The sequence below is a fragment of the Bemisia tabaci genome, chromosome 7 (assembly GCF_918797505.1).
Source record: "Bemisia tabaci chromosome 7, PGI_BMITA_v3".
Lineage (NCBI taxonomy): Eukaryota > Metazoa > Arthropoda > Insecta > Hemiptera > Aleyrodidae > Bemisia > Bemisia tabaci.
Window position 1 is genome coordinate 17,400,437 of NC_092799.1, and position 19,490 is coordinate 17,419,926.

Here is a 19,490-nt window from a genome sequence, read left to right on the forward strand (position 1 = left end):
ATCTTCCTGTGTGAAAGTAGTTTATTTCATTTGTTACTTGTGTAATTTTTTCTGCTCTTCTTGTGAGCCTCGCACTGCGATGTTGCGTGCTGCTCCTGCACTATTGCTGCTGCCAGCTAGAAAAGTGCGGAATGATAATGACTAAAACCACACGCTCAAGATAGCTTTTCCGATGTGAGTAGATCGTTGAGAAATTTTTCTGTAGCACATTCTTTGCGAGGGAACCTCCCACCCTGAAAGGGGGCATAGGGGCCAATAAGGCCGGCAATACTAATGCATGATCATTTGAAGACTATTTTCGCAATATTTTTTCATCACAGAAATCTGCAGGTATTTTTGAAGAATATTTCTACAATATTGAATGGAAATATTCACAGCAGTGTCGCAGTGTGATATTCTAGCAACAATATTTCCGTAATCACCACTGTTAATATGGATAAGCAATATTCACCAGGCTAAAAATGGATTACATTTTATTTGCGATATGGAACCACTATTTCTGGCCCATTTTATAAACAACATACACGCCATTGGTTACCCTATGCAGATATGTGCTTTCAGGGGAGAGCCAGAGTTGGCGATGAGTTCCGTTTGATTTAATGCCAAATCCCGCTTTCCCATTTCCCCAGAAGGAATCGCGCCCACCTTTACATGTATCTTATGCAGCTCAGCACGAGCAGACCCCATCTTTACAAACCGTTATTTCTCAAACATTCGATGTTACTCTGATTGATTTTCAGAGGAGGAATCACTGAAATTTCAACGATGTACGAACGGTAAAATAAAAAAACACACTTTGGCAACAGTGAGTTGCATTGGTCTGCTCGGCTTAGAGCGCGTATCTCTTCAAGAAATCATCGTTTTTGCATAAGAAGTGCTAGAAAAGCAAATCTTCACGAGATAAATTAGAAGTGTTACCTCATTAATTTTACATAAAAAGACGAACAATCCTGCGGTAAAGCTTTTAGCGCTTTTTATGGTCCTGCGGGGTTCTGACAGCTCGTCTTCGTTTACGATCGTTTGCCTAATCTGGTTCCTCGAAGGAAAATCCTCATTACGATCCAATCAGAATTCTGTGCAACTTGAATGTAACCACAACATCTTCCATTTACTTCTCTGAGCTCATTCGAATGAAATTATGAAAAACCGCGCTTTTCAATTACAGAACATGAGAATATCATTCATTATTCGATGATTCTAATGAGTTGCCAGTTGAAAAACGCAAATGCAGTCATACGAGTAAACCATTTATTCGTGAGGTGAGTTCTCCAGCCGCACAATTCAAATGAGGATTCAAGTATGCTGACCCGGTGACTAAACGTTTCTTTAAATTCGACATCTTCATCTTCACCCAAAACATAAAAATGCATTCACAATCAGTGTCAAGAACTAGTTTTTGGGAGGACCGATTTATTTAAATTTTTCCCCGCTTTATTCGAATCTTCTCTTGGCAGGCAAAGCAAACCCATTGTTATGACTATAGAGATTCCTGAGGCCAGTTACAAAGAAATTAAACCGATTTATCAAAATTGATGTGTAATTTGCTTAATTACATGAGTGACACGATCTGTTTGCGAACAACTGGCAACGAACCTAATTGCATAATTTAGTCCAATCTTTGTAGGAATTTCCAAGTTTTTTCGCACAAAACGTTCGTAAAATACACCTCCAAGCCACGGTACCAGTAGCTCAAGCCAATATTCGCAGGAAGTAGGGCCTTCTTTCTCACGGCCGGTCTAAGATTCTCTTGAACCCTCGCCAGATGTGCCAACGCAACCAAATTACTGATCTATTGGACTGCCCTTCAAATCTATGGAATAGGATCGACAAACATACTGTTTGCAGCTAACACCTCAATAATCGATTCATCATACCGTAGCTTCAAATGGGAGAAACATCGATTATCGATCATTCACACCTCGCCACTGTATCACCAATGAGATGAGGGTGGTGGCAGGTGGGTGGTGGGGGTCTGGATAGGCAGACGGAAGGGTCGGATAATCGGGGGGAGGGGGGAGGCACTGACTGGTGAGCTGATGACGCTAGTGACCGAGAAAGGTCATGGCTTGAGTAGCGACGGCGGAGAAGCGATGGAGGTGGCGGCGAGAGGGGGGGGGGCGTAACTATTGGGAAAATGCAACTTTGCGTGCTTGCACTTGGAGGCGAAGACAAGACCAGACTGGAGGATCCTCGCCGCAGCCAGCGAGGGCCGAGGGCAAGACCGGATGGTTTGCGGCTGCTCCGGGGATCGGGGAGTCTGGCTCCGGCTACCCGCTCTGAGTTCGCGGTCGAGAGCTAAAAATAACTTTCATCTCGCAAGGTCCCCGGCGCTCCAATGGCATTCGATGGTAATGCTCCGCGCTTATGTCACCGTCAAATGGACGTGCATCAAACCTCCGATTATCCGGTTCGGGTAACGGGAAGTTCGTTTAATGCGGAGGTCACTTACTTCAATTTGACAATCTGTCTTCTCAAAACTTGACTCGGATCAGGAAGAAAATGTTGTATGAAATATTTAGAAATAAAATACCGTCGGTGTGCATCCGCAACCACGTATCTCGGTTCGCGACGTCGGAGACCTCCTGTCATACTTTATTTTTGAAACGGAAAACTACTCAATTTTTTAAAACTGCCGTGATTTTTCTTCGCTGTGCGAAGAAAATTCTGTAAAAACTTCGAAGAATGATGTCAATTTATTCTCCTTTTAAAAAATAATAAATACGCGGATATTTTTAAACACCGCAAAGGAGATACGTGGTTGCGGACTTACACCGTCGATATGTGACAGGATCTGTGGAAAGGGACCCGAACCCCATCACACAAGCGACACACGAATGGTGCTCACGTTGTTTCTAAACCGAGTCAGTGATTTTAGTTCCTAATTGCAAAATGCAGTTCAATAATGAGATGACATACTTGTTTTCAGCCAACATACGTTCCAGCAGAAATTCTGCCGATATCATCAGAGTATTCTCCTGATAAGTACCGGTGGAAAAATTCATCTGATACCAGTAAACAATTATTGGTTTTTCCCTCTTCTTTCCAGCTTCAGCTGGAGCAACCACAACCGAAGAACGGAGGGACTTATTTAGGCGTCGTTTTAGCGGCTCTGGTGCTTGCACTAGAGCTGCTATTCCGGACGGTCCCAGCTGGGGAGTATCATTGGACCATGTTACATTGGAGAGACCGCGCGTTGGTTAATGGGAATCGGCGCCATTTTTGGCTATGTTCCTTGTCATGACTTTATTTTATTGCATATTGTTTTATTGTTAGCCAATGCTATGTTGTGTAGTGTATTTTTGGAATCATGGTGATACAGTCAATAATTCAAAACTTGTCTGTGCTTTAATCTCGTGATGGAAAAAATGTACTTTACGTTCAAAATTTGAAAATTTGAATTTTAAAGTTTTCGCGGTTAAGGAAGCTCCAACCACTGGGTTGGAGCTTCCTAGTCATATTACTCGATATCAGCTGATAGCAAACAAAGGTTACCAAGGAAACCGTAAACGTCTAATGCCGTCTGCCCACGTAGCAAATGGGAGGCGAAAATGGAAGTCATCAGTGCATCGTTGAGTGTTGACGCCCGACCCCATTTTCAGACATGTTCACACGTTTTGCTTGCAAAGAAAAAAGGCGGCAAATCAATTTCTATTATTGGACCAATGAGTGTTCTCCAATTTGAGTTTGTAAACATCGTGGTTTCTAGGTTAGGTTTTTGGCTGTGTGATAAATGATATTATGCCGTCTTTGATTTTGTTAAAATGACTCGATATATGTTATTTGATAAACGATTGGAGTTTTGATAAAGTAAGTTGATTTGAATTAAAAATTGTGTCCTTAAAAAATGGATGATGAGGTGATTTGGTTAACATGGGCATTTGTGGTACTTGCGGCGTATTGGGAGTTTGTATGGAAACGACGTGGCAGTAGTCCATACTTTTTACAAGAAACTATTTTGTACAAAGTTCTGTACAAATTTTACACTATTTATACAGTAATATAATACAAAAAAATTATGTACTTTATCACAACTCACATAGCTTCAAAACAAGATAGAAAATGATGGATGCTCAGCCCCGACACATCGATGATCGCGAAATTTGCGCGGCCCGCGCAATTTTCACGTTCAACACTCACCGATGCACTGATGACTTCCATTTTCGCCTCCCATTTGCTACGTGGGCAGACGGCACACAACTACCGTGGCCATCGGGGCGATTATTGAAATGACATCGACTCTATGTCGCCGCTTACGACAAGACATATAGCCCTATCTTAACCGTGTAATATATCGCAATTCGATATTCAAAACCATTACCTACAATTTCAGATATAAAAATGCAAATTTTTTGCAGCCTCGCTAAACGACTTATCAACCATGCATTCCAAAGTTTCTTATCACAGGGCTGTGAAAATATACAATCTAATAAATACAAAATAACCAAATATCTAAAAAGACAAAATTTCAGTTACAGTCAGTTTCAGTCTTATTGTTGCACAAACTAGTTATTTGACAAAAAAAGAAGATGATCACTCAATTGAAAGAAATTGGCGCCCAATCACAACGACAAGTTAAAAAAAATACTGTGGGAGAAATTTTTTAGGATGCGGACCTCCAAAGAGCCTTCAAAATTAAAAGTATACAACAAGTGATAGTGCCATGCATTCTGCATATCAAGGGCCAATACACATTTATACACCGGCTACGTAAATCTGCTAAGTTACAAAACATGAATCGACAGTTGTCGGATTGTACATCAGTGACAAAATGTGTCTAGGCCCTAATTCTTGACTACAACTACTGTCGCCAGAGCCGCTCTCCGACGCGAATGCGTTGGAGCTTCCTGCTTGTTTTGAATTTTCTCCCAAAAGTGAACGACATCACAACAGCAGCATGGAATGAAGCATTGCGAGTTCATGCCTCGCAGTATCGCGCCTTCAATTTCGCACATGCAACACGGACACCCATCGAGCACGAATAGTTGTATCTCTGCGCCGTCGTCAACGCGCTTCCTTTCCTTTGCTTTATTCCCATGTTATGTTTGTTTCTGTCTGTCTTATTTATGTCGTGGTGCTTCACGGGATACGTGAGCAACACACCCAAAAATTGGAACGAGCTTCCTTTTTAAACCTTTCTCCCAAATATTAGCGACACCTAATTATCAGTCTATAGAGCGAAATAATGCGAGTTCACGCTTCACGCCTCACGCCTCACGCCTCGCGCCTTCAATTTTGCAGAATGCGACACGGACATCCATCGAGCCCGCATAGTTGTATCTCTGCGCCGTCGTCAACGCGCTTCCTTTCCTTTGCTTTATTCCCATGTTATGTTGGTTTCCGTTTGTCTTATTTGTGGTGGTGCTTCAAGGGCTACGTGAGCAACACAGCTAGAGATCAGAGAGACGTATTCGGGCTTCCTTTTTAAACCTTTCTCCTAAATCTGAGCGACAACTCATTAGCAGCAAATAGCGCGGAGCAATGCGAGTTTACGCTTCTCGCCTCGCGCCTTCAATTTTGAAGATACGACAAGGACATCCATCAAGTACGAATAGTTGTATCTCTGCGCCGTCGTCACTGCTCTATCGCTATGTTGTGCTTGTTTTCGTTTGTCTTATTTGTGGTGGTGCTTCAAGGGCTACGTAAGCAACACAGCCAGTAGTTCCTGATCTAGAGGCATCTTCATGATACATAAAATTTAAGAATGATCACATTTTGTATCTTAATTTTTATTTGATGCGGAGATTAGTTTTTCTTCAAGATAAATTTATTAGACATCGTAGACGCAACATCTGTCCTGATATCAGCTGGATCTCTACTCATACGAGTTGGCTAAAATGGATTTAATGGATAAAAAAATATTCTGCTGATACCACTACACTTTTATTTGCATCAGTAGGGCTTTAATTGATATAAGTAAAGATTTCCCCATAATCAATGGAAATACAACTGATAACAGCAAAATGAAGAATTTGCTCGCAACTTCTTTATTGTTTCATCTGAAAGTGCTTCAGGGGCTAATTACGCAGTATCATCTTAAAAGTTCCTGATTTTTGAAAATTTTATGATTCTTGATGATTTTATAAAATCTTTTCCATGTGTTCGAATTATACTGATTAGTAATGGGAATCGGACAATCCTATCTGTATTTCATTTGCAAATGCTTTTTATCACAATGATTTTTGGTTTAATTTAAGTGATATAGTAACGAACTTATTAAATTTAATGTAATATTTTTTTTTAATTTTTGTAATCCACTAATCGTTCTTTTTCTTTCGTTCAAATGAGGATTTTTTTTTTACTTCGGTCATCGATTTAGTCTCTCTGCAAGCGCAGTTCAGCAACTCACGCATCGAAATCTGACATGCGTCGAACATCTCACTCAAACATGGCATCTTGCAAGTTGCACTCAAACGTGGCGCTTTCTTCATCAATCTACTTTATTTGCCTTTATTAGCTGGTAATTTCATAGTTGCTCTCCCTCGCCGAACCCACACCGGCACCGGTGTATCTCAAACGTAGTTCGATTTCGTGCCGCACCGACACCCCCCCCCCCCTCATCCTATTCTCCGCTCTTAAGAGTAGTTTGATCGCCCGATCATGAGACCTCTCTTTTAAGTTTCCGCGAATGAAAGTATAGCCATCGGAGAAGACTGGTTCTTCTCCGATTCCATGATTTATTCCGCCGTAAGAAATGGATGAATGAACGCAGCGCAGCTCGATCTCGACGAGTTAACATTGAACGTTCATGAATATTACACGGGTTTTCGATGGTTTAACCCGGTCGAATGGTCAGTGTGCCGTAAGTGTGTGAGGTAACATTCGAAGTGCCTAGCATTAGTTTTGTTTGGGATTAGTGCATACCTTACGGTGTTGAATATCTGGTCCTGAGGTCACCATAAAGCACGTTACATAATTTTTATCGTACTGCATTAATTCTTTTATCGAATGGAGAAAAAATTATTTGAGGAGTACTAACTTGTCACGGATGTAGGAGTTAAGTGATATGTTTGTGATCGTGTTGGGATTAGAATGTTCCGTGCAGGCTTATGACGCAAATGATGTTTAAACTCAAATATTTAGACAAAACACTACCGCTCTGGAGTTCAGATGTACTTGTTAGGTGAGCGACGAGTATTTTCCAAACTCGTTCCGGATACACCGAGAAAAAAGTATTTCAATTGGACGTATTTCTATCAAACGGAACTATGTGCATTAAGACATGAGCTCCGAGACTCATAAGAATACCTGCATAACAGGCTCACGTCATAATGCACATAGTTCCGTTTGACAGAAATGCGTCCAATTATGAAATGAGTTTGGTAAATGCTGCTACGAGTCCACCTGATTTTTGACACAGTGATAGGGGCCGAGATAATGTGACGTCTGCCAATATTTCTATACGTAGGATGAATATCATCAGAGTTCTGGAGTGTGCTACCATAGAGTCAATTATTGATTACCATACTCATATTACCATACATCAGACCATACTTTTCTCAGTGCAATGTGTCATATTTGATGCGTGATCATTAGGACGTATTTCTATCAAACGGAACTAAGCGTCATAGGGGGAGGAAGGGAGAGGGGGCTTGGATTAGCGGGTGTTGCGGAACGCGATGCTCGTACCGTCCTATACTCGCAATGCTTTTCCATGGCGCTTAGTTCCGTTTGACAGAAATACGTCCATTTGACCACTGCCCAAGCTCAGGTAATAACAGTTGATATCAGTGGATACCATCTATTTCGGCAATAGTTAGATTAACTAATCATTTAAAACTGTAAAATACTGTGAATGAATAATTGCGCTGAATTCATCGCAACACATTAATTTTCATATCAGAGTAGCAAAAACAGTTGACTGCAAATGGATGTATTTCTATCAAACGGAACTATGTGCATTGTCACGTGAGACCTGTAATGCATATATTCTTATGGGTCTCAGGGCTCTTGTCTTAATGCACATAGTTCCATTCGGCAGAAATACGTCCAAATAGAATATTAATCTTACCATCTTGGAACTGACAAGGAATGCCCTATTCTTTCCAGGAAAATTTGGGAACAAATCCAGAAACAAGTTATGGCGTTCTTGCCTTGAACGATTGAGCTGATCTCAGCTGAACGCAACAGGTTCATCTGGTTCATGCGTCCATCAAGAGTGATGAAGTTGCATTCGCTTTCATTTCATTTTGTTTTCGAAAAGATTTATAATTTTTTAATGCACCAGCCGATGGAGGCGTTAAAAGTGCTCGTACGCGAGCCGTAAAATTGAACTAAGTGAAAATATCGCAATTATATCTCAAGTTTATGTAGTTTTTTCCTCTGTAAGGTAACACGTAACACGTGTACGAGAACACCTCGATAACGACCGGACTGGTTCGTAAAGACGTCATGATTAGGTTGGTCGAATCGATATTAGCACGTAATTGCTTTATTATTTTCTCCTGCATGAACTCGCTGAACCCGAGTCGGCGGCCCGCGGCTATTAATTATTTGGACGTATTTCTATCAAACAGAACTATGTGCGTTAAGACATGAGCCCTGAGACCCATAAGAATATATGCATACCAGGGCTCGTGCCATAATGCACATAGTTCCGTTTGACAAAAATGCGTCCATTTGAAGGGCAACGTACGATATTTAATTCCTCCCCGACTGCAGCGACCACTTGATCGTTGAGAAGTAATTAAACCATCAAACCGTTATACGTACTATTTAAAGCATGTGTTTCGACTACAGTTTCTCTTTTAATTTCACCCAAAGGAGCTCTTATGTGCCTGAGGGATTTGCAATTTGAGCAATGCACCTTGAGTAAAATTTCACGATAGACACGATGGTGCTACTGGTTTTCTCTGAAACTAATTCTCAAACCGCGACCAAAAAAACGCTCAAAGTTGAGGCCGTAATGGAGGGAATCGCCTGACCTATGCCGAAAGTCCACCACTATAACCAGTCAAATACTCTATGCATAGATAGGGAGCGAATACATTATCACGGTTTTCCTAGCTGCAACTTTGGGATCCTCATACAAAGTGGCAATCCTGTAGTGGCCTGAGCCCTTTACCATTTTTCTATGACGTAAATTTTTCGACTAACAAAGTTGGCGTTCGGCGATTTTTGGATATTTGTCAGGGGTCCAAAGTAGGGGGAGGGGAAGAACTAAGTTTTTAAATGAAACGCCCGCCAAAATTCTGGGGAGCTGACCTAAAAAAGAGTAAGAATCCTACACTAGGAAAAAAAACACATTGAATCTAGAGGCCAGAATCTTAAAAACATCGACAAGCAAAAATACTCTTGATTCAATCGGATTTTTGCTTACATCAAGAGCCAAGCCTCTTAATTTGAGCGGATTTCCTATTGATTTAAGCAAAAATCTGATTGGATCAAGAGTATTTTTTCTTGTCGATTTTTTCAAGAGTCTGGACTCTAGATCCAATGTGCATGTTTTTTCCCCCAGTGTAGGGGTTAGACGGGTGTTGCTGTACTCTTGGATAATCCTGTATTCCCAACCCAAACAGCGGGCAGCCTGTTGAATTTCTGAGAGTGAAACCAACTGAAGACGATCCTGTGACGCACCGCGGACCCGCTCTCCCGTTTTTCGACGGAGGATCTGCAAAACGCACGCGGATGAGCCGGAACCATAACCATCCGAGGCTGGATACCAGAGTGGTTAGTGGTCACTGGTCACGGAGCCATGCGCCATGGCGACTATCGGACGGATGCGGATAAGCAGTTGGCAAGGCGAAGAGCGATCCCGGGCAGAGTGATCGATTATCGATATTTCCCCCATTTGAGGCTATGGTAAAGAATCGATTATAAATGCGCTCATCGGAAACACCGTCGATCCTTTTTCATAGGTTTAAACGGGAGATCGATCGATAAATCGCAAAGAATGGTATGATCTCGGGTCTTCTGGCGTCTACGTCGGCGTCGCGTCGATAAGGATTAAACTGGAAGGCGACGCGACTCACTCCTGCGTGGCGGAGCTGGACGCTGCACAGTGGATCGAGTCAATCAGACAGGTTGGACATAAAATTTTGAACTAAAACTGTAAAATTTAATGTTTATTTTGTCACATTTTAAATTTTAAGGGGTGCTTCGTGAAGAAAATTTCACGCGGAAACCAATGAAACCACCTGCAGAACCTCAAACACTGGAAAAAAAACATTGGATCTAGTGTTCAGACTCTTAAAAACATCGACAAGAAAAAGTACTCTTGATTCAGTCGGATTTTTGCTTAAATCAAGAACCACGCCTCTTAATTTGAGCGGATTTTCTTTTGATTTAAGCTTAAATCTGATAGAATCAAGAGTATTTTTTCTTGTCAATGTTTTCAAGAGTCTGGACTCTAGATACAATGTGTTTTTTTTTTCCCCCGGTGAAGGTTCGTATAAACGGAGTTATAAGCGTTTAAATTTTCCAAATTTTGTCCGACCTTTCATACTGCCTCGATCCACTGTGCGCTGGAGCCAGCTCGCGCTTGTGCGAGTATGGGGCATGAGGCATGAGGCATGGGCACGGTCATGGGCTCCGGCCGGCGCTCGTTTAAAATCGGCCGGTTTCTGTTTTAGGAGAGAAATCCCAAGCGGCGGCTCCGGCCATTTTTATTCCTTTCCATTCCTATTCCTGATTCCTCAATCCTCGAGCCACGAACGCCACCGCCGCGCCGTGCGTCGCGAGTGATTTACTAGTCGCGAGCGATCTCTTGAGCGACAAAACCCCCCCGATAGGAGCACGATATTTCCTGACCGCCGCACCGCCCGCGACTCGACGGTTGCCAGACCCGAGCTCCATTAAGCTTCGCCTCTTAGACTCGGATCGGAGGATTCCTTATATAGGACGCATTAGAAATCGAAAGGGAGATGAGGAGGAAAGGAAAAGAAAAATAGAGTAGACGAAGAGGGAAAGAGAAGGAAATGAGGATATGGAAGGAGAATGAAAAGGAAAAGAGGTAGGGGTGAACAGGTGCGGACTGGCTAAAAATTTCCCGGAGAGCGGGAGCCTTCAAAAGAGGATTTGGGGGTCTCCCTTAGAAGGGAGATGAGGGAAATAAGGGGGTGAAAAAACAATTAGAAAATGATCATTAAGAGCGGGGCTGGATTAAGGGGGTGGTCACATGGGCCGCGGCCCATGGCGGCAAAATTTGCAATTTTTTTAAATGCAGGTACAAAAAAATCGGATTCAGAAAAAAAATACAAACAAGAAAAGTGACAAAACCTCTCATTTCCTGAGAGTTCATTAATTTCTAACTTTGTCGTATTTCGGTGATACAAAAGACTGCGCACCTTTAATTAGTTGAGTTAAGAGAGAAACCAAACACGTAATTTGGCCTGGAGCGGCGCGGCGCAAAGAGAAATGATGACAAGGACTTGAGATGAAAAGGAGAAGCCCTCGACGCGGCGGTCAGCATGTAACACCTACGGCATTACCTACCGGCATTAGCGCCTACGAGACTGCATGAATACTTCACGCATTGCGTCAAACACAGTACGGTCAACAGCGGTCGGCGCGGCGTGAAACGCACAGTGCCTACAAGACTACATGAATACTTCACGCATTGCGCCAAACACAGTGTGGTCAGTGCGGCACGGCGGCGGAAGTTAAAATTATTAAACCACATTTATGTTTGTTCTTTCTTAATTTTTTAGTTCATTTCTTACAAATGAAAGGCCTTGCCCCCACAGAGATAGGTTTACGGAACCGAACTTTTGCGCGAAGTTCCGTGAACTTTTGCTAGTAGTGTTGACAGGGTTTACGCAAAAAATGTGTCAAACACGAGTGAACGCGTCTTATGCACCCTTCTCCCTTATCTTTTCTTCTTCCTTATCCTTTTCTTTGTATTCTACATCATCGTCTTCCCAGAGAAGAAAACCCGAGTCTAAAAGGTGAGTGTAAGGCGTAGTCATGGCTGGTTGGAATTGCGTGAAGAAGCAGAGAAGGAGAAAAAGAAACAGAAGGGTAAAGGAGGAAAAGGAGAAGAGGAAATAGAGGAAGAAACACAATTTCCTCTTATGCCTCCTTTTCCTCTTCTGCCTTTCTCTTTATACTTCTTCTTCTACAACTTTTTATTCCTGCTCTTTTCTTGTTCTACATGTTAGCCCTCCCATTCAGAAGACGAAGACTGGAATCAAAAAGAACCGAGTCTAGAAACTGGAGTAAAGCGCAGTTTTGGCCGGTGGGAATCGTCTCTCATCCAGGTCTGAGGTTTAATAGCTCCTTTGAAAATGCACCCGAATAGGGACAACAATGCCGTCGATGAATGCAACGATTAATTTGAATACTACAAAAGCATGACGATAGTGCGCTAGAGCATTCTCACTCACGATCAGCAAGGAGAGACCTGGGGCCGAATTTTGTTGGTCCCTCCACCGTACTTGAATATACTTCGGACGAGTCTCAACTGCACTTATGTCCGGCTCAGCGCTTCTGATTGGCCGGTCGTGCGGTTTGGACTCATCGATGGATGTTGCACTTCTATGTGAAAGAACCGACAAAATTCGGTCCCTGATCCCTGTAAGGAATGTACCATCTCAAACTAGACTCACAATCAGATCGAGTAAAATTTAACTTCAAAAGCGAAGCTTCGCACTTCGGCCACTGAATTGACTCTGGCTACAGCACAGTCAGTAAATTAGAAATGTAGCCAGCGTGCGGGAAATTCAAAATAACTGGAAATCTCCAAACAGCGGGAAAAAGCTCATTCAAGCGCAACTTTCCATCAATGAAATACGCTGTTTGGTGCAACACTAGTTATCTCATAGAGGGAAAATTGTGCTTGAATGAGCTTTTCCCATCTGTATTGAGATTTCCAGTCATCTGGATTTGACTAAATTTCCAACTTACTACACGGAGAAAAAAACCTCGTGCGTGGGACCCAAAGTTTAGGTCATACGGATATCTGAAGTTTTCGGATTGAGCATCTGAACACTTAAGGTCCAGCTGCTGAGGTTTGGATCACACATCTGAAACTTCAGTTCTTACATCTGAAGTACATCAGATGTGAGAACCGAAGTTTTTCGGATATGAGAGCCGAAATTTTTCGGATGTGTGATCCAAACCTCAGCAGCTGGACTTTAAGTGTTCGGATGCTCAATCCGAAAACTTCAGAGATCCATATGACCTAAACTTCGGGGCCCACGCACGAAGTTTTTTCTCCTTGTATACGACTCCTGCGTCTAGCGCATACAGTCGGTTTCCGAGAAGTCCGGCAAGGGCGGATAACAAATAATCACGACAATCAGAGTCACACGGCGACCGATCACCTGACCGAAAAGACATCCGCGAGTGCCCCGTGAGTTCCGGCGGGCGCGCGGGCGTGGAAAGGGCGGAGGGGGGGGGTTGGTGGCCGGCATGACCATCGCGGTAATAAAAACGACCGCGGGACAGCGACAACTTGCCGTATTCCGCATTTGTATGCCTATTCGTCACTATCTAATTCGCAAGAAAGTGAAATGACGCGATGGATTTAGATTTATGCATGCGATCTCGGCTCGTTCGCGGGAGCCATGCGGTCAACGGAGGCAATTTCAGCGGTCGCGAGCGTCTACGGCGAATTCTCCACCCGCGGCGGGACCTCGGGTTTATTGTTTTATGACAGTGCAGCGCTGCGCCGCGTTAACCCCTGATTTCGTCGAGGAATATCTCGATTTTTGCGTGAGCCCTGGAAAGCGTAAGGTAATGTGTAGGGCCCAACCAAAAATAGAATTACGCTTTTACGTTATTAGGAAGCGACGATGTCTCAGGACCTTCCGCACGACACTCGTGGGATAGGAAAAAGGGGAGAAATATTGACGAGGGGACTTTAGAGGGGGAATTGATGGGGGGGGGAGGATTTGCGGGGAGTTGTGCGAAAAAAGTCCAAAACATCTGCTTTCGGACGAGGAGACACACATAGGGAAAACAAATTTCACAGATCGTTCACCTAAAGAATAGGACACATTTTGGCAATTGCACACATTTTCTAAAGTGTCAATCGTGTATGTAAAGATAATGTATTAGCAGCCATTAACTCAACTCTTTTTATAGTTTTCGTTACCTTTCAAACCGCAAGATGCGAATTTGCCGAACTATTAGCTTTCACGTGTTCGTAGCTAACTTTGGCGTCAATCATGGGTATTACAATTGAAAAAAATTCTACTGCTGTTGAAAGCCATCAATTTCCACGTTGGTATTAAAAAATTTGGTTGAAACACTTTTTGTGGTTTTTTGAAGATACTTTTCATAAATAATAAAACAAAAAATGTAGCATCTGGAACTGAATCCTCATAATCCATCTTTGATTAGAGCAAAGCATTGCGCAAGTTGCGTCAAATTATAAACATTGTTTACATTTTGCAATATTTAATTACGACATTTACTCAAACTGCATATTAGATTCCTCACAGCTTCGCAAATTTTTTGGGGGATACCCCTTGTCCCCTGGACCCCCCTTACACCCTCCCCCTCTGTTCGAGGTCTCTAGATTTGTCATCCGCCCATTACCTCGTGTTGCAAAAACGAATCTTTCAGCAAAGAGAGTGATGTTAAAATTACAATCCATCACGATTGATCGAGAGGAGGAGCATGACAAGGGTGACACCGAGCATCCGTCAGATTCGCTCGAGTACCAAAGAGAGTAAATAAACCAAGCGAAAGACAGAGCGGATCGGATGGTTCATGGGAAATGCCGCTCGCCGCGATACCGTGAAAGACACTTGCGGAACCGATGACCATTCTCGATTCGCGCCGAGTGTAAATGCCCTCATCATACGGCATAATTCCGCGATAAAAAATTCTTTACACAGTATTTTTTTTTTAATTGTTCTGAAAACTTTAGACGATGTGGGTCAAACGGGTTGTCTCTTTCAAGTCGCCGCTCGAGACTCGCCGAGCAGGCGCGTGAGTCGAAAACTTGCCGACCGCTCCCCTATCTTCCCGGCAAAAACCGCGGGTCGTCGTTGAGTTTATATGGGATTTACGAGGTTCTCCCTCGGTGGGGCTTTGTCTATTTATTTTTATTTATTTCTTCTTCTTTGCCACCGGTGCGAAGAGATTCAATGATTTTTTCTCTAGCCCGACCACTCATTGGGGTAACGTTGCATGAGGCGAATGATCCATACTCTGAGATTTTGCACGGAGAAAAAAACCTCGTGCGTGGGACTCGAAGTTTAGGTCATATGGATCTCTGAAGTTTTCGGATTGAGCATCTGAACACTTTAGGTCTAGCTGTCGAGGTTCGGATCATACATCTGAAAGTTCAGTTCTTACATCCGAAGTACTTCAGATGTGAGAACCGAAGTTTTTCGGATGTGAAAACCGAAGTACTTCAGATGTAAGAACTGAAGTTTCAGATGTGTGATCCAAACCTCAGCAGCTGGACCTTAAGTGTTCCGATGCTCAATCTGAAAACTTCAGAGATCCATATGACCTAAACTTCGGGTCCCACGCACGAGATTTTTTTCTCCGTGTGCGGGCTGGTTGTTGAAATTGATAGACAAAGCGATAGACAAAGAAGACATATAGAGTATGGAGCAATCGAATTGGTTGAAATGGGTGGTTTTTATAGACTAAGGGTGTAAATGATACAAGGCTCTATCTCGTGGGTTGCCGTTAGTTAGTTTAGTATCTACCTCCTATATCCATTGGAACCACCCGCTTCCACTAATAGGATCCCTCAATATCCCTTTTCTCCTCTTGGTCTACAGCTTTGTCTATCAATTTCAACGATGAGCCCGCCAGGACAGTAAAATTCACTCTTCAGAAAAAGAGATTTAAAGTGTCATCCATGAGGAAATCAATAATTATACTTTTCTAATTGCAGTCCTCGCTATTGATGTTTAGATGAAACCAAGAAGTTTCCTCTGAGAAGTTTCTTCAGAAGTTTTCGCTGAGACTTGGTGATAGGGTTTATATCTGCAAACTCTTTCTCGACTGTAACCTTGGACATTTTCTCCCATTTTTTTTCATCAGAAAGACGAAGAAGGTGAAGAGAAACACTCTCTTTCCTCATTAATTTTTTTTTTCTAAGAATACCTGAATCAGCACGAACTAATCACTACCATCAAAACGAATAATAGTCACAAACGCGAAAAATAATCGACGAATAAAATATAAAGTAAATCTGGAAACATCACGGTTGAGACGCCAGGCTTTGGAATCCAATGAGCTTTCGATAAAATTCTTGTTCCCGGTATACCTATAAAAAAATACAGGATAAACTGACGACAGATGACAGGTGACAATCGCCGTTTGAAAATCGACATATTTTCGTCCGCGCATGAAAGAAAAAAAAACCAATAGATAAAGCTCAAAGCGCATGTCGTGGAGGAGAAAGTTGGGTCATAAAGTTCTGAGCTATCTTTTAAGACTTTTTCGAAGTTTGATGAGCAGATTTTAGTAGATCTTGCACTCGAACCGATCGGAGCGCATTACGAAACAACATTTCATGCATTTTTCCATGGGCTTCGTATGCGTGGGATGGTTGAAAGTGAACGTGAATCCGACGCAGGTTGCCTAAGAGCATTGAATAAAATATTCACAGGAGTAGGTATAGGCTGCTCCAAAAAGTGACGCCATTACAGGGCTGAACAGGTGTTGACTATGCAACAGGTGTCGGTTTATTACCCATGAGGCAAAGTTGTTCGCATCGTAGTTTTGATCCACATTGACGTACCTATAATCTGGACAGATTATTACAACAAGTGTTGATTTAAATCCAAACAATAACATAAGACAGCACTCATAAAATATGTATCGCTGGAAATGAAACTTTCAACCCCTTCCCCTTTTGTCCTCTCTCATGTAATACGCCAGTATCACAAGTCTGCAACCCCCCCCTCCCCTTAAAAATTACTAAACACTAAATTTGAAACGCCTATCTTTAATTAGTGTTTTGCGGGGAAACTAGGATGAGAAATTTCCTAGTTCTTGTTGATTTTTCATCTTTAATTCTCAAAATATCGGCGCTACGCTCCTTTCCAAAAGGTTTCTCGTCTCTTCGGAATTCTTATCGAGGCTTTTTAAAATTGAGCAGCAATAACCCCAAGTCCTCGCATCATGCAACTGTTTTTAAAATGAAAGAGTATATTTGTAAATGACGGGAGTCACTTAATGATTGAAAATTCAAAACATTCTGAGTATTGACACTTGTTGCTGAGATTGGATGACTATAATCCTCATGTAACCATATAATCTAGTGGTTCATCTGTGCCTATGTATCGCTTTTGAAGTGGGAAGCTTGGAAAAAACCATATTTCTTACGCAGATTGCGAAGTTACAGGAGTGTAAATCTGACTTTTCCGATGCATTCATCGTGATTTTTGAGAATTTTTCTAGAAGAAACATCTGTAATGTTTGCTCTCGCAAGAGTTTGCTTCACGGCCATATCGGCAACATCTGACGGCGCACAGAATATTTTGAATTTCCACTCCACTTGTGAACTTGTGAACAGTCGGATTCTTTCGTGGAGTTACCGGATCCTATTTAATGCAAGATCCTCCGATACGCGGTATCTCCGGAAAGATCGGAAGCTAAAGGACCTCTGAGTGCAACATTGTAAAACTTCCCGCGGAACTTGCTCGATGAATGAATGCTAAAGAAAGAGAAAATGTTAGAGAGGTACCCGATCGAGCCCGGAGTCAAATAATGCATTTACATACCTGCATAGTGCGGCAGATGCACTCAGCGTGGGACTGCAGTTCAGTAGGGGTCATTATTTTATTGTTCACATTCCACCGTTCCTGGACCTGAAACACAGAAATGAACCACGATTGAGAATATTAAAACGGAATCGATTCGTTTCTGCACTCCTTTGACCTCTGTTCCCGGAAAGAAAATGCGAGCATAAAAAATGAGGCAAATACGGGTACAGCGACATCCTTGTTGCTTGGTTTTTTAAACGTCCACGCAATTATGTACGGACCACTGGTGAGTAATGAGCATTATCGTGGTCGGGGGTCCGGGGGGCTCTGAGCGCAGGCTTCTGGTTACGGTGGAATCGGATCATTAAAAATGACAGAAAATTGGGTTTTATTTGCGTTATCACCTTGATATCCTCAAATCATACAGTTAGGAATATTCCTTCCGTTTTGAGACCGATTTTGTGCATTACGGTTGAAACTATATTTCCGACCTAGACCTCTGTTTTGCCAAGGTTGACAATACTGCCGTGCTAAGGAAAAACGACGTATAAACCTTCAAGTGCTGGCAAATCTCCTTTGATAAAACACGACTTTGATGGTAAACATATGAATATTTTTATTCCGATTTTTCAGATAATTTCGTTCGCAATTTCTCCTTAAAGTTCCTGAAATTTTCAAAGAAAAATATCAATAACTTGCCTCAAAAATATACATCTTATCGAAGGAAATTTGGCAATTCTCGAAGTTTCATACGGCGTTCTTCCTCAGCACGGCAAGTGCAGCAGGTTGATTTTCAGTGTAGGCAATAAGAGATTTTACGTAGCAATAATAATATGTAGTAATAATGTGATACTGGTGTCACCGTAAATGTCACGTTCATGATGACAGACATGGAGATATGCCTATTTGACTTTAATGGGAGAATTTGGGCGCCATCTTGGATTTAAGGGTCGCCATAAGAGGTCAAAATTTCTTTGAAGCTCGTATTTGAAATTTTCGATCAAAGATACAAAGGAGGCGAAATGCATGTTGACTGTGGGAATTTATTTCACCGATTTCATCCCCGTAGCGGCTGTTTTGGACGCCATCTTGAATTTATGGGTGTTCCGGAAAAATTGAGCCTGGCAACATCAAAATTCTGTTTCAGAACATCAAAACGAAGAGATCAAGCCATCTCGTCAACTTGTACCACGAACGGTCCCACGGGAATACATGTGCTACCGAATGAATTTTATGATTGTTCTTTCTACTCATTCGTTTAAGTCTCCGGCAAATATAGAGGGTGTCCGAAAAGTCCTGTCCACTCCCTCTAAAATGTTACCTAATTCATATAATGAAATGAAACTTTTGGGATGCTCATGGATAAGTGTAAACTATACTTTTACAAATGTTCTTTCCAAATTTTCAAGGGCCCTCACAGAAGGGAGGTCTGTGACCGAAACTTTTTTTTTCTCAAATACAGCGACTATCCTGGTTGCCCCTCCTTTCTGTCCTTGCCGTCCCCCTATTCCCCGGTCCATTCCAGTTTATAATCTTTGCATTTGGTGAAAATATGATCTTTATTCCCGTTTGTGACACTGTGAGGGCCTAAAAAACAGGACCTAGTCATGTATGGATTCGCACTATCTTTACTCTCAATATAATGGGACTCTAGTTAGTTTCCGGGTTTTCGAAGAACCTATGCGATACTTTTGTAACGACACAAGTTTTCCGTGTTTTAAAACGACGGTTCGGCAACGCTGGCAGTAGCAGGCGTGACGTCGCGACTTACAACATGCGTCTGTGTTGAATAGAAACCGGCCGGACATCGCGTGGAAGCTGTTTACACCGCTGATTGTAATTATACCCATCTTGTTCGGCCGGAGATTTAACCTA

At 42.4% G+C, this 19,490-nt stretch overlaps 1 protein-coding gene across 1 annotated transcript in view; it reads right to left on the reverse strand.

Moving 5' to 3' along the window:
• ko (Stork-head domain-containing protein knockout) overlaps positions 1–19,490 on the reverse strand; it is a 217,629-nt gene that overhangs the window by 82,281 nt on the left and 115,858 nt on the right. Inside the window, exon 2 of the mRNA XM_019040261.2 lies at positions 17,634–17,720. The gene's annotated coding sequence lies outside the window, so the exon portion shown is untranslated. The remainder of the gene's footprint in view (positions 1–17,633; positions 17,721–19,490) is intronic.